The 13,022-nt window shown below is 39.3% G+C and overlaps 1 non-coding gene across 1 annotated transcript; it reads left to right on the top strand.

The window, feature by feature from the left end:
• The first annotated feature begins 514 nt into the window (after window positions 1-514).
• Window positions 515-587, top strand: TRNAI-AAU (transfer RNA isoleucine (anticodon AAU)). Its single transcript has one exon. It is a non-coding gene; the product is annotated as a tRNA-Ile (tRNA).
• Window positions 588-13,022: the final 12,435 nt, after the last annotated feature.

Here is a 13,022-nt window from a genome sequence, read left to right as displayed (position 1 = left end):
CCTTCCTGTCAGGAGGGGAATTCTCAGGACGTCAGCAGGGACCAAATCGACCAGGTCCTTCTCGGGGGCGGGGGGTGTCTGAATCGTTCTCAAAGGTTTGCTTCCTGGGGTAGGCTGAAGGAGCCCTGCTCTAGTGAATACTTCTCTTGGGACGAAATCGACGGCTCCAGAACTTCTTATTTTCCATAAAAAAACCCAGTGCGGTCGAGTCGACTCCGATTCATAGTGACCCTCTAGGACAGAGTAGAACTGCCTCATAGGGTTTCGAAGGAGTGCCTGTCTTATTTTCCATAGGAGAAGCGAATTCATCTCTGCTGGAGATAGAGATTTTGTTTCTTTTCTTTTTGCGGGAGTGAGGAAAAGGGAAATAAAAAACATACAGAGAAGCTTGAAAAACGAGTGTCATTTAATCATAGTTAAGATTTATGTAAAAGCGAGGATCCTTTGGCTGAGTCAAAAAGGTGCGAAAACTTTTCCTAGTGTCTGAATATAAAAAACATACCATCCTTCAGAAGGCCGGTTAGCTCAGTTGGCTAGAGCGTGGTGCTAATAACGCCAAGGTCGCGGGTTCAATCCCCGTACGGCCAAGGGGGAAAGTTTATTAAGAAAAAATCTTGCTATCCTCACTCTAAGCCCAGCTGCACTTTAAAAATAACCTCTGTGAAATCAAATCTAGATCAATTGTCAACTTTATTTCCCTAATCCTCAGCAGTGACAGCTATACCCTCTTTGTTCCCCCTCTAAGGGGGCGGGGGGAGGGGGGAGACAAAAAACAGTTTTTTGGAACAAGTGGTATAAACCCTCAAGATAGAAATTTTAGTGAAGAAAATCAGGGTAACAGTGGGGATGGTCTTGGAGATAGGGTGTGCCTCTGATGGCCACTGTACATCTCAGCATCTCATTTTCCATGTGCCTTTTTCAGGGTCCAGCTCACTGTGACTCTGTGTCGCCGTCAAGCACTTTCTCTACCTGATTATCTCCTCTACCTGAGTGTTTATTCATCCCTTATAATGCGCTTTCCTACTCTTGAACATGGTGTTTCTACTTATTAAATACAGACAATCAAATATAATGCATATTTTCATTTTTTTATCCTACAAGTTGGCTTCTGTCCATGATACAATTTCTGTACATGAAGAGAGATTTTTTTTTTCTTTTTCTGGATCCCCAAGAGCTAGAACGTAGCCAAAGTCAGATGAACATGGGAAACCTCTGGATATCCTCCTGACTATTGTGTTATTTCCATGAATATCCACATGTGCTGTCTCCTAACTTAACAAGGTTTCTCTTGACCCAACACATCCCTCTAGCTACTACCCTGGCTTTCAGTTGGCTTTATAACATCCCCTAGAGAATTCTCCGGATTTCCTATCTCCAGTTTCTCTCTTGCTGTTTTGAAATGCACTAAGTTCTGGTTTTTGACACCACTGGTTCATGGAAACTTCTTGTCAAGATTACCAATGACTTCCTCTCACTTTTTCAAGACTTTCTCTTCTGTTATGGATTCAATTGTGTCCCTCTAAAATTTGTGTTGAAATCCAAACCCCTATACCTGGGAATTTAATCCCATTTGGTCATCAGTTTTTTTTATATTAATGAGGCCATTATCAGTGTAAGGTGTGTCTTAAATGTAATCACTTTTGAGATACAAAAAGAACAGATTAGGCACTGAGACAAGGGTGGACAAACTGAGGAAGACAGAAGCACACTAAGGATCCACAAGGACCCCAGGAACTCTGAGGCTATGGAAACTGAGGCAAGGATCTTCCCCCAGGGCCAACGGAAAGAATTCCCCTAGAGCTGTGCCGTGTATTTGGACTTCCAGACTCCTAAACTGTGAGAAAATACACTTCTGCTTCTTAAAGAAAACAATTGTGGTATTTCTGTAATAGTAATAAGTAGCCCTAAGGAAATAAGACAAATTCTCAGTGTCAGTAAACACTATCTTAAAATTTTTTTTTTTTACTTCCAAGACACTGCTGTCCTGACTGCCTTTCTACCTCACTGGCTCATTCTTTTCAATAGTCTTTGTTTGTGTCACCTCTGCGCACCCATTCTATAGGAGAATGTCCCACAGATTGGTCCTTGAACATTTTCTCTATATGTACTCCCTCCCTGGTAATCTGACCCATTCTCATGCTTTAAATCATCAACATAATAGAGCTGCCCCATAGGGTTTCCAAGGTTATAATCTTTATGGAAGCAGACTGCCAAATATTTCTCCCATGGAGTGGCTGGTGGGTTTGAACTAGTGACCCTTTGGCTAGCAGACAAACCCTTAACCACTTGATGAAAACGGGTTTGTTTTTTTTGGTTTCTATGCCTACAACTCACAAATGTGTATCTGCAGCCTAGACCACTCCATGAACCTCACATCTTGTATATGCAACTGATTCCTTGGGATTACCGCTTGGATGTTTTATCCTAGGCATCTAAAAGTTAGCATGTCTAAAACTGAACTGCCATGTTTCTCTAATAATCCTACTGTATCCAATCTCCCCCATTTCAGTAATGGTAACTCAATTCTTTCACTCCCTCAAGCTAAAAAACCTTGAAATCATCATTTATTTCATTCTTTCTCTCCTATCTCACATCCAGTTTGTGAGGAATTTCCCTTCTCTCTATCTTCAAAATATATCTAGACTCTGACTACTTCTTACTACTCTTGAGAGCCACCACCATCTTGTCTGGCATAGGGGAAAAAGACCCCAGAATCAAATTTGATCAAAAGAGATCTTTATTAAGCAAATACAAAGGTGATTGTTGCCATGAGAGATGTGCCAGTGTGCACCAGACACAAGAGACTAACAGAATCCACTGAATCACAATCAGGGAGTCTCTAATATTCTACTACAGAAGGAAGTAAATTAAAAAAAATTACATTATTGTCAAAGGCCAGAAACATATCATACGGGAATAAATGATTGGTTTAAGAAGTCTTTGTTGGCTATATAACCATTTAGTTAGTAGGGGGATGTTTCATTGGGAACAACCTGGGAACATCCACTCTTGCTTTAGTGACTTGGAAACAGTCGTCAGGTCAATCACAAGACAACTGCAATATGCCGCTTGGTGAGAGCATAATTTTCTATAGCATAGCCTGTTTGTTGGCTAAGATAAAGTACCTTTCATGGAACATTCCTCCCCTAGGTATGGGAAACAATGAAACAATGAGTTTCAGTGTGTACTGTCTCTCATTTCTTTCTGGAACTTTTCATAATGATTTTAACAAATGTTCACACAAAACGGATTCCAGCATTAACTACTACCCCTTAACAAACTTTTGTATAAAAATAGATTCTAGCCCCTGGACTTTACGTCAGCCTCACTACTTCTGGCAAGACACCTATATAAATTTAAGGATCCCTATGTCATTTTATTTTTTTTCCTTAGGTCATGTCCAGAACCCTGGTGGAGCAGTGGTTAAGAGCTATGGCTGCTAACCAAAAGGTTGGCAACTTGAATCCACCAACACTCTTTGGAAACTCTACTGGGGGCAGTTCTGCTCTGTCGTATAGGGTCGCTACTTGGCTGAGTCAACTCCATAGCAATGAGTTTGACTTTTTGGGGGGGGCGATGTCACATTCAAGCCATTATCATTTCTTACAGCATGAGGAAAGGGACTTAACAAATCTCCTTGTACTTATTCTTCTCTCTGTAAAAAATATTGTCCACAGAACTGGCAAAGTGACCTTTTAAAAAACATTATCACATGGAGTTACTTCACTGCTTAAACCCATCATCTCCTCATTTTATCAGGATAAAAGTGGCCTTGTAAAATGGCATGTAAAAAGGTCATGGAAGCTCCGTACACGTCCAAACTCCCTAAGGGACTGAATTGCTTGGCTGAGGTCTGTGGGAAGCATAGTCTGGGGTAATATCTAGCTCAACTGGCATAACATAGTTTATAAAGAAAATGTTCTACATGCTACTTTGGGAAGTAGCATCTGCGTTCTTAAAAGCCTGTGAGCAGCCATCTAAGATACGCCACTGGTCTCACCCCTTTGGGAGCAAGGAAGAATGAAGAAGACTAAAACAAGACTGATTAGTCCCAAGGACTACAGGACCACATCTACCACCAGACTGAGTCCAGTACAGCTAGAAGATGCCTGGCCACCACTGACCACTCTGACAGGGATCACAATAGAGGGTCTGGGACAGAGCTGGAGAAAAATGTAGAACGAAATTGTAAGTCACAAAAAAGACCAGGCTTACTGACCTGACAGAGACTGGAGAAACCCTGAGAGTAGGGCCCCTGGAAACCCTTTCTGCTCAGTAATGCAGTCACTCCTGAGGTTCACCCTTCAGCCAAAGATTAGTCAGGCTGATAAAACATACAAAACTAAAGGGGCACAACAGCACAGAGGCAAGGACTAGAAGGCAGGAGGGGACAGGAAAACTGGCAATAGGGAACCCAAAGTGGAGAAGGCAGAGTGTTGACATGCTGCACGGTTGTTAACCAATGTCATAAAACAATATGTGTACTAAGTGTTTAAAGAGAAACTAGTTTGTTCTGTAAACCTTCTTCTGAAGTAAAATAAAAAAGAAGAACGTGCACGTTTCCAATGACTGCATGAAAGAGAAACCAAAATACTCTTTTCGCATTTTTAAAAAAAAGGCCTGTGAAAGAACATGTTAAAACTGAGACACTTGACATGACTAACTGACACAGATTTGAATCCAAACTTCCCTTTGTCTTATGTCCCCTTTGTCCTCTTCTTTCAGCATATGTGTACCCTCTACCTCTTGAGTGAACAACCATGTATTCATACTATGAGAAATTTCTTTTGTTCTCAGAAAGAACACTTGTAACTGATGTATGACAAAGTTGTAGTTCATGAATAAGCAAGCAATAGAATGTTCCAGGAAGGAAATGTCCATATGCTCCCTAGAAAGCTGTTTATGTACACAGTTTGCCCACAGAAAGTCCATGATGATTAACTGAGCTTGTGAAAACTTTACTTGTGACTCATATGTGACACATGTGTAACACCCAGCCCACACGTATAAAAACCTACCTCCCTTTTCAGAGTTTGGAGCACCTCCCAGTGCTACTGCAACATGGAGGCACTTCTCAGTGCTGCCTCCAAACTGGGCTGTTGCTTTGGTTGTTTTCTATTCTACAATAAAGTCTATCATTTCTCTCCTTACAGAGTTCTTGTTAGTTTTACACTTTGACTTATCTGGGGTCACTAGTAGGATTCGATGGCGCATTATCTTTTAGGCACCTGAGATGCTGAGGACCCAGGCCCTGGTCTCCAATGCCATGATTTCTGCTTAACAACTTCTTGAAAATGAGCTCTGCTTTCTTGCATCAAAGTTTTTTGAGTTTTAGTGTAGATTTGTTCTTGTTCTTGCAGTTTTTCTTGTTTCTTTGGTTCTTGTTTAGTTTTTTGTTCTTGTTTTGATTCTTGCAAGTCAAAGTTTATATTTGGATTTTTATTTGAGCTCCCTCAAGACAGTTATTGTTTTTTTGGTTTTACTTTCTTGCAAGACCCTGTGTCTAAGTTACTAAAGAGAATAAAGAATTGCAGAGTTAAATTTCAACTCCTACCCGACTCTGCTGAATTGCCAGCTGCTCCTCCTTCCTTTCTTCTGATATCAAAGCTGACTGAACTTCCTTTTTTTAAATGAAACTAGGCAGTAAACCTCTCTTTCCAGTGCCTTTTAACATCTGTGCTAATACACTAACCGAGAATTTCAGTGATCACTTTTGGAAAATGAGTTCCTACTTGCCCTTGTCTTTTCTTTCCTCTGGGCAACTTTTTGTTTAATTTTCAGCTTTAGTCAAAAAATCTAAATAAAATCCACCCATCTAAGCATGCATATGAGGCAATTGAAAAGAACATGGCTCCAGTCAGGCGCACTTTAGTCCTCAAAGTGACATGTTTGCTGTTGAACACTTTAAAGTTTTTTCATAGGGTTTTCTAAAATTTCAGCTCATTTCTCTTACAGGGAAACTGCTTCTTACTCCTGTTTTACAATCTAGGCTTTTAATAGTTACCCTAAAAAACTTTGATATAAATAGCTCTGTTTAAAAACACACCTAAAGAAAATAAATTATTTTAATTGGTGTAGTAAACCTTTAAAAAGGACAAATTATTCCAAATTATTTCTCTAAAGATCCTACACTGCATGCCAAAGAGAGCATTACGAAAATATAATTAATTCCATCCTCCATATGGTATTACTAAATTAGATTATAATATTTCTTCAGAAAACTTACTCTAATTGGTTTGTTGATAAATGAGCATCTATAAAAGTTGAGTAATCCTAATATTCCTGAGAATTAATGAAAAGGAATTTATTCTAACACTATTTTTTACGTTTTGTAATACGTGAATTTAAGAGCAGTTTCCAACATGTCCTGAAGTAACTAAGGCTAGATTAAACATATGAAATGTGTTTTAGTAAAAGAATTTGGATGGACATAGAAAGTTGAGGAAGGCTACAAGAAAGCTATAGAAAATTAGAAGGAGTTGAAGTAACCGAGGTGAGAAAGGAAGGGATGGAAAAAGAATTTAGGTGATTATTCAACTTTATAGAATGTTGAAAGAAGGTCAAATAGAAAGCTAGATTGCCTCAGAAAAAATATATATTCATGTGTATTGAGGCTTTGTGTTTGTGTACTGAAGGATTGTAAAATGAGAAATACATAACAAAGGAAAGAAATTTGAAAGTTTTCATAAGGAAAGAATTTGTTTGATTTTGTCCGGGTTCTTATATGGCTGCAGCTAAAGTTTGATGAGTTAATTCATGAGAATTTAAAAAATTTTTAATAACAAACAACATAGAAAACAAAGAAATGAGTTTCTTGTTGTTAAAAAAACAAAATTTTCCTTGTTTACTGGGTTGAACATTTAATTTTCTTCTTGTGCAATCTGCCTTAAAAGCAAGAGTTTTAACACAGTAAATTCCTGAACATGATAATTTGAATATCTTGACTATTTTCAAATCTCATAGAAAACTACAAAGATTTGTTTCCATTTCATAAAGAGAAAAATGCTTAAGAATTTTATGAAGTATGTTATGAATTACATGAAATATATTGTCATATTGAGAACATTACCACATTTTATCTGAGTTAAAATTTATGTCATAATTTTATTATTTCCATTTCTGACTTAGTTACAGTTATTGCTTCTTTTAAATCTAATATCATCAAGATGCTATTACTTTATCCTTTGGAATAAATTTTGATGCTATGTGTTTTCAGTAATGGAAGGCATGTTGAATCAAGAAGTCCTTCTGAATTTATGTTTTGAATTGCAAGTTTTGATTCATAATTTGTGAGTAACACCTGTCCCAAAAAATGTAAAACTTTTCAAAAATGGGAAAAGTCCTTTTGGTTGAATTGGTTTTTCACATATGACACACACGCAATATCTAAAGCTGCCAAGATGCTCTAAAACGGACCAAAAAAAAAAAAGCTATAAATGTTCTTAGAAGCCTTATGATGCTGTACAAAAGCCGGGAAGTGTGACCCAATCACACTTTGTGGTAGCACTGCCTCCTACCTAAGCCTCCTACCTTAGTGAATATCCGCCAAAGAACTTCTCTTTCATATTTTCAACATTAATCAAGCCCCCACTGGAGGGTAGCAAATATTTTCAGTGGGAAAAGTACCCTCCCGAGAAACCTGAGATCCTGAAAATATTTCTGGACATGTTGCATCCCACATGTCATGAAAGGGTTGTAATGGGGAAATTCAGATTGTTTAACCAGGAAATATTTTGTTACTATTCAGATGTTAAAAAAAACTTAGTAATCTTGGTATATCATTCATATATCCTAACTCTTTAATATTATGTTCCAAGAAGATGATATGTTATATCAAAAGCTCTTGGAAACTAAGATAAATCATTACACATAACAATATTTTCATCTGAAGATTTTTTTGAATCAACTTTGTTTAACTCTGCATTAGTTATATACTTAATTTCCATCATGTCCATCACTTTTTAGAATTATTATTATAAGTTACCCTAACCATTTTGAAGTTTGTCATTTGAAAGCAAATTTTACTTTGCTAATTCCCTGAAAATGCTTGACTACAATATTTCAATATATTCTACCATATTGTACTTATGAAAAGGACCGTAATTAGTTCTCCTCACCATTCCATGTACAACCAAGCTCCAAAAATTAAACCTTTGATCTCTTTATCTCAATTTAAGAAAGCCAAAAACATTTCTTTGGACACACCATCCTTCTGGGGACTTAAAGATTATATCCAAAGGCTCCAGTGGCCAGAAGCAGACTACATCTGAAGTAGACAACTCCTCCCAAGATCAAGGAACGAGACGTCATGCATGTCACTGAATTTTAAGGATTTTGTTTAGTGTTTGTCTATGTCATCGCTAATACTTCTTATTATGACTAGGTAAATACTACAGGAAGAAAGACAACAACATATCAGAAAAATTCACCAAAAAGCTACTTAACTTCATTCAATGCCTTCTATGCCTGATATTCCTTTTCTTAATATTATTTTTTAGTTACCTAATAATATTGGCTTTTAGTTGTGTTCTTTCTTACTGGTAGATTTAATTATCTGAATCATATAGAGTATTGTTTGATGTTTGTAATCCAACTACTATTCTCCCAGCAGTGCATAAAAAAATTTCCTAAACAAAAAACAAATTTGTAGGGAACTCTAGTTACAAACCTTCAGTTAATGTTTGGAAATGTCAAGTTATTCCTCCAAATGTGGTCTTACTCTGTATGTGTCCCCAACCAGAAGATCACAGAAGCAGAGTATATGAGTTATGGCATGGTAACGCAGGGGGTCTGTATATGATAAGTACAAAAGGAAAACATCCATAGAGTACATCCATGCAAAAGAAAAGAAAACGAAAACACCCAAACCCATTGCTGTTGAGTCGATTCCAGCCCATAGCAACCTTATGAACAGAGTACAACTGCCCGATGGGGTTTCCAAGGAGCACCTGTTGGATTGGTACTGCTGATCATGTAGTTAGCAGCCAAACTCTTAACCACTGCACCACCAGGGCTCCAGGGAAAAGAAAGCACTCTTATAATGGGGTCAAGAAACCTCAGTGAAGATCCATTATCAGAAGTGGCATATGCGAAAGATCACCTTAAAACTGAGGTTACTGCCATGACTGTGACTGACACAGGTTTAAATTGAAACTTTCCTTTGTGCTTTATCCCTTTTTTTCTTCTGCTTTTAAAATATGTGAGCTCCACCTTACGTGAACAACTATGTAGTCATATTATGACAAAAATGTTATTGGTCTCAGAAAGAACACTTGTTACTGATGTATGACAAAGTTATGGGTTATGCATAAGCAAGTGATAAGAAGGTTCCATACACAACAGAGAACCCCTGAGGGAGCAGGAGAGCAGTGGGATGCAGACCCCAAATTCTCATAAGACCAGACTTAATGGTCTGACTGAGACTGGAAGGACTCCGGTGGTCATGGCCCCCAGACCTTCTGTTGGCCCAGGACAGGAACCATTCCCGAAGCCAACTCTTCAGACTTGGATTGGACTGGACAACGGGTTGGAGAGGGATGCTGGTGAGGAGTGAGCTTCTTGGATCAGGTGGACACTTGAGACTATGTTGGCATCTCCTGCCTGGAGGGGAGATGAGAGGGTGGAAGCGGGTAGAAGCTGGCAAAAAGGACACGAAAAGAAAGAGTGGAGGGAGATAGGAGGCTGTCTCATTAGGGGGGGAGTAATTGGGAGTATGTAGCAAGGTGTATATGGGTTTTTAGGTGAGAGACTGACTTGATTTGTAAACTTTCACTTAAACCCACCCAGTGCCACTTAAAGCACAATAAAAATTATCTAAAAAAATAAAAGAATGTTCCATAAACTAAAAGGCAAGAATATTCACCGAAAAGATGTTTATGTATGCCATTTGCCCCCCAAAAATCTGTGGTCATTAACTGACATGATATAAGGTTTCTTTGCACCTCATATGTATCTGACGGAGGCTGGGTGGTGCAGTAGTTAAGAACTCTGCTGCTAGCCAAAAGGTCAGTAGTTAGAATCCACCAGCCCTGTCCTTGGAAATGCTATGGGGTAGTTCTATTCCATCCTATAGGGTCACCATGAGTCTGAATCAACTGGACAACAACAGGTTTAGTATCTCATCTGTGGTCCCCAGCCCTCATGCATAAAAATACTTCTCTTCTTTCAGAATTTACAGCACCTCCCAATGATACCCTGACCTGGGTTGTTGTTTTTCTTACCTACTCTGCAATGCAACTATCATTTCTCTTCTTAGAAAATTCTCCTTATTTTTACACTTTGACAGGCCTAACAAGCCTCCACTCGATTTGTTTGCTCCTATTACTCTCTCCACGTTGCTCACTCTGCTGCAGTTACAACTGACTTCTTGATCCTCCTTGCATACAGCAGCTACACTGCAGTCTCAGGACCCTTAACTCCAAATGCTGTGCTGAGATGTGATGGGGTCCGCACCTCCTCCTATGGCTAGCTAGTGCAGCGGGTGTAAGATATTTCTAACCCAATGGATAACCGAGGACCTGACAACCTGCTATGGTGGATAAGGAGGCAAGTCGGCTATACTATTCTGATAATTTAAAGTCTGGGGCTGCAAAGGCAATGGGAAGGTTAAGGGCTTGGTTGAAACTTAAGCGTATACAGGTGAAGAGTTTCTGGAGCAAATTCAGAATTCAGGAAAAGAACGATCAGTTTGTTTCCGTCCGGTTTCGAACCGGGAATCTTTCAGGTGTTAGGCGGAGTTGATAACCACTACACTAAGGAAACTTCTTTGTGATAATGCCTTTGGGCTTCAGAGATGCTTCATCTGAAATCTGTGCCTTTTTTCCAGGTTCTGTTCATGGATAAAGAGCATTTTTTTTTTCCCCACTTACACTTTCCGATTCTTAAAATCGACAACATCGAAACAAGATAAATCATAGCCAAGCAAATGCTACTCCCAGGGACCCAATTCCTTCACAAGCACAAGGTAGAAAAATCTCGGGCGAGTTCCAAGGAATTCCTTGATAAGTTCTAGGCTCATTTCTCTGGCGGTGCAAGACGCAATTATCTTCATCTCCAGGTGACCGAACTTGAAACCTTCGGAACTAGTAAGAACCATCTGAGCTCAGTAGGGCTTCCGCACTTTGTGCCCCGATAGTAGCGGGAGCGACTGAGGGCCACAGAGTAAGGGTGTCAGGCTGTGCCCAGTTCCGTGTTGTGAGCGTGGTGTGGATTTTGTGGAAGTGAAACCTGTGGAGAGTGAGTCTATTAGACTTCAAATGAACTTTTCTTCAGTTCTGTATCAGTCATATCCGATAAACTCGGTGTCCGCCGATACCTTTCAAACTGTTTTACAGCGGGTAAATGACCTTCCTGATGTACCTGACTCTTCTTTGTTCTTCATTCCATTTTAACTGCCTTAAATCACTGTCCTACTCCCAGTATTGGAAACAATGGACTTTCTACTAGATTCTAAATGAAACTTTCCCAAGGCAGAGTCCTGGCGAAAGTGCTGGCCAGTGAATATGTGCTTGTCCGGGAAGTATTAGAAACTCTTGACAAGAGACATTTCTCAGCCTCTGAGAAAGGTCACTTAATGTCTCCTTCTGTGGCAGCCAAAGCACGAACTGATGAAAATATTGTGGGTAAAGGAGGGGAAAAGCATGTTTCTTTCTTATTAACACCGTCTCAACCCTGACTCTATTTTGTTTTGAGGTAAGATCAGCAGGATAAACAGAGATCGCATTTAACACATACATTAGTTTGTTAACTTTTCTCAAAAATTTACTTTAATATTTATTTCAAAGAAACTACTGAGCAGCCCAATCTCATAGTGGTCACTGGAAGTACCTGATGTTCTTAGGGAAATGGCAAACTAGAAAAAGGGAAGTGCCCCTCAACTGATCATTATGACAACTGTTCTCACAGTAGTTTAGTTATAATAAAATTGCTGAGTAGAATGACACATAAAAATCTCAGGGTTCCCTCACAGAAGCACAGAAAAGAGGCATCGACACCAGTCCTAAGGATTCCGACTTGCTGGGGAAATTGGTGGCTAATCTATACTTTATTTGATTAAAAAAATAAGTAAAGTGGTTGAAGAGCAGTTGAATGGAGGGGGGATTCTGGCCTTGGGTGAAAATGGAATAGAGAGGAAGTGGAGTGTGGGGAGCTGCACTTGGAGGTTTCATTCAGACTGTGCAGAGAGGGAAGGTAAGTGGGATAATATGTCCAGGATCAGGGAGGTCATGGAAGTTCCTCGACAGTAGTGAGGTTAAATTTTGATCTGAATGTGGTGAGTAGGGAAGAAGTGACTGTTTTAAAGAGGAACATGACATTGCCCATTTTGATCCAAAGACGGCTTTGGCCTTTGCATGAACACTGGAACATCCCTCAGAGTTCAGTTCTTAGGCCTCTTCTCTTCTCTATTGATTCTAATCACCTGGCGAGGCAACATCTAATGGTTTACATTTTACATGGTCTTCATCTGAGGACCACTGTGTGCCCCTAGCCTACTGGATATCTCCTCTTTGAAGTCTCACAATAAACATTGTATAGTTAACATATCCCAAACTGGAATTCATATGTATCCTCTGAAACTGATCCAACCGTATTGATCCCTGTCTCACTTAGCTGCAGCTCTCTTCCTCCAGCTGTTTAGGACTAAGAATTTGGCATCTTCACTGACTCCATTTTTGCTCTATTCCCCCATCCAATCACTCAGAAAACTTTCATTGCTTTATCTTTAAAACATATCTGGAGTTTGGCCACTTCTCCACACTTTAACTCTCACTAACATTCCCCAATCCGTAATATTCTTTGATGTGGAGTATTACTGGTGTCTCTTAATACGTTTCGAGGTTTCCTCCATTTCCTTTAACATGATGGTTTCTACAGAACATTTAAGGGGTCTTTTTAAAACCCCAAAAGGACTCGTTATTGTATTCACTGCTTAAAATCCAGCAATGGCTCAGTCCTGCCCTCTAAAAAAATAAAATAAAAAAGAAAGAAAAACTCAAAATTCTTATAATGACCTGCAAATCTCC

Source organism: Loxodonta africana, chromosome 1 (assembly GCF_030014295.1).
Source record: "Loxodonta africana isolate mLoxAfr1 chromosome 1, mLoxAfr1.hap2, whole genome shotgun sequence".
NCBI classification, from domain to species: Eukaryota; Metazoa; Chordata; class Mammalia; order Proboscidea; family Elephantidae; genus Loxodonta; species Loxodonta africana.
This window is presented reverse-complemented; position numbering and strand designations above follow the sequence as displayed.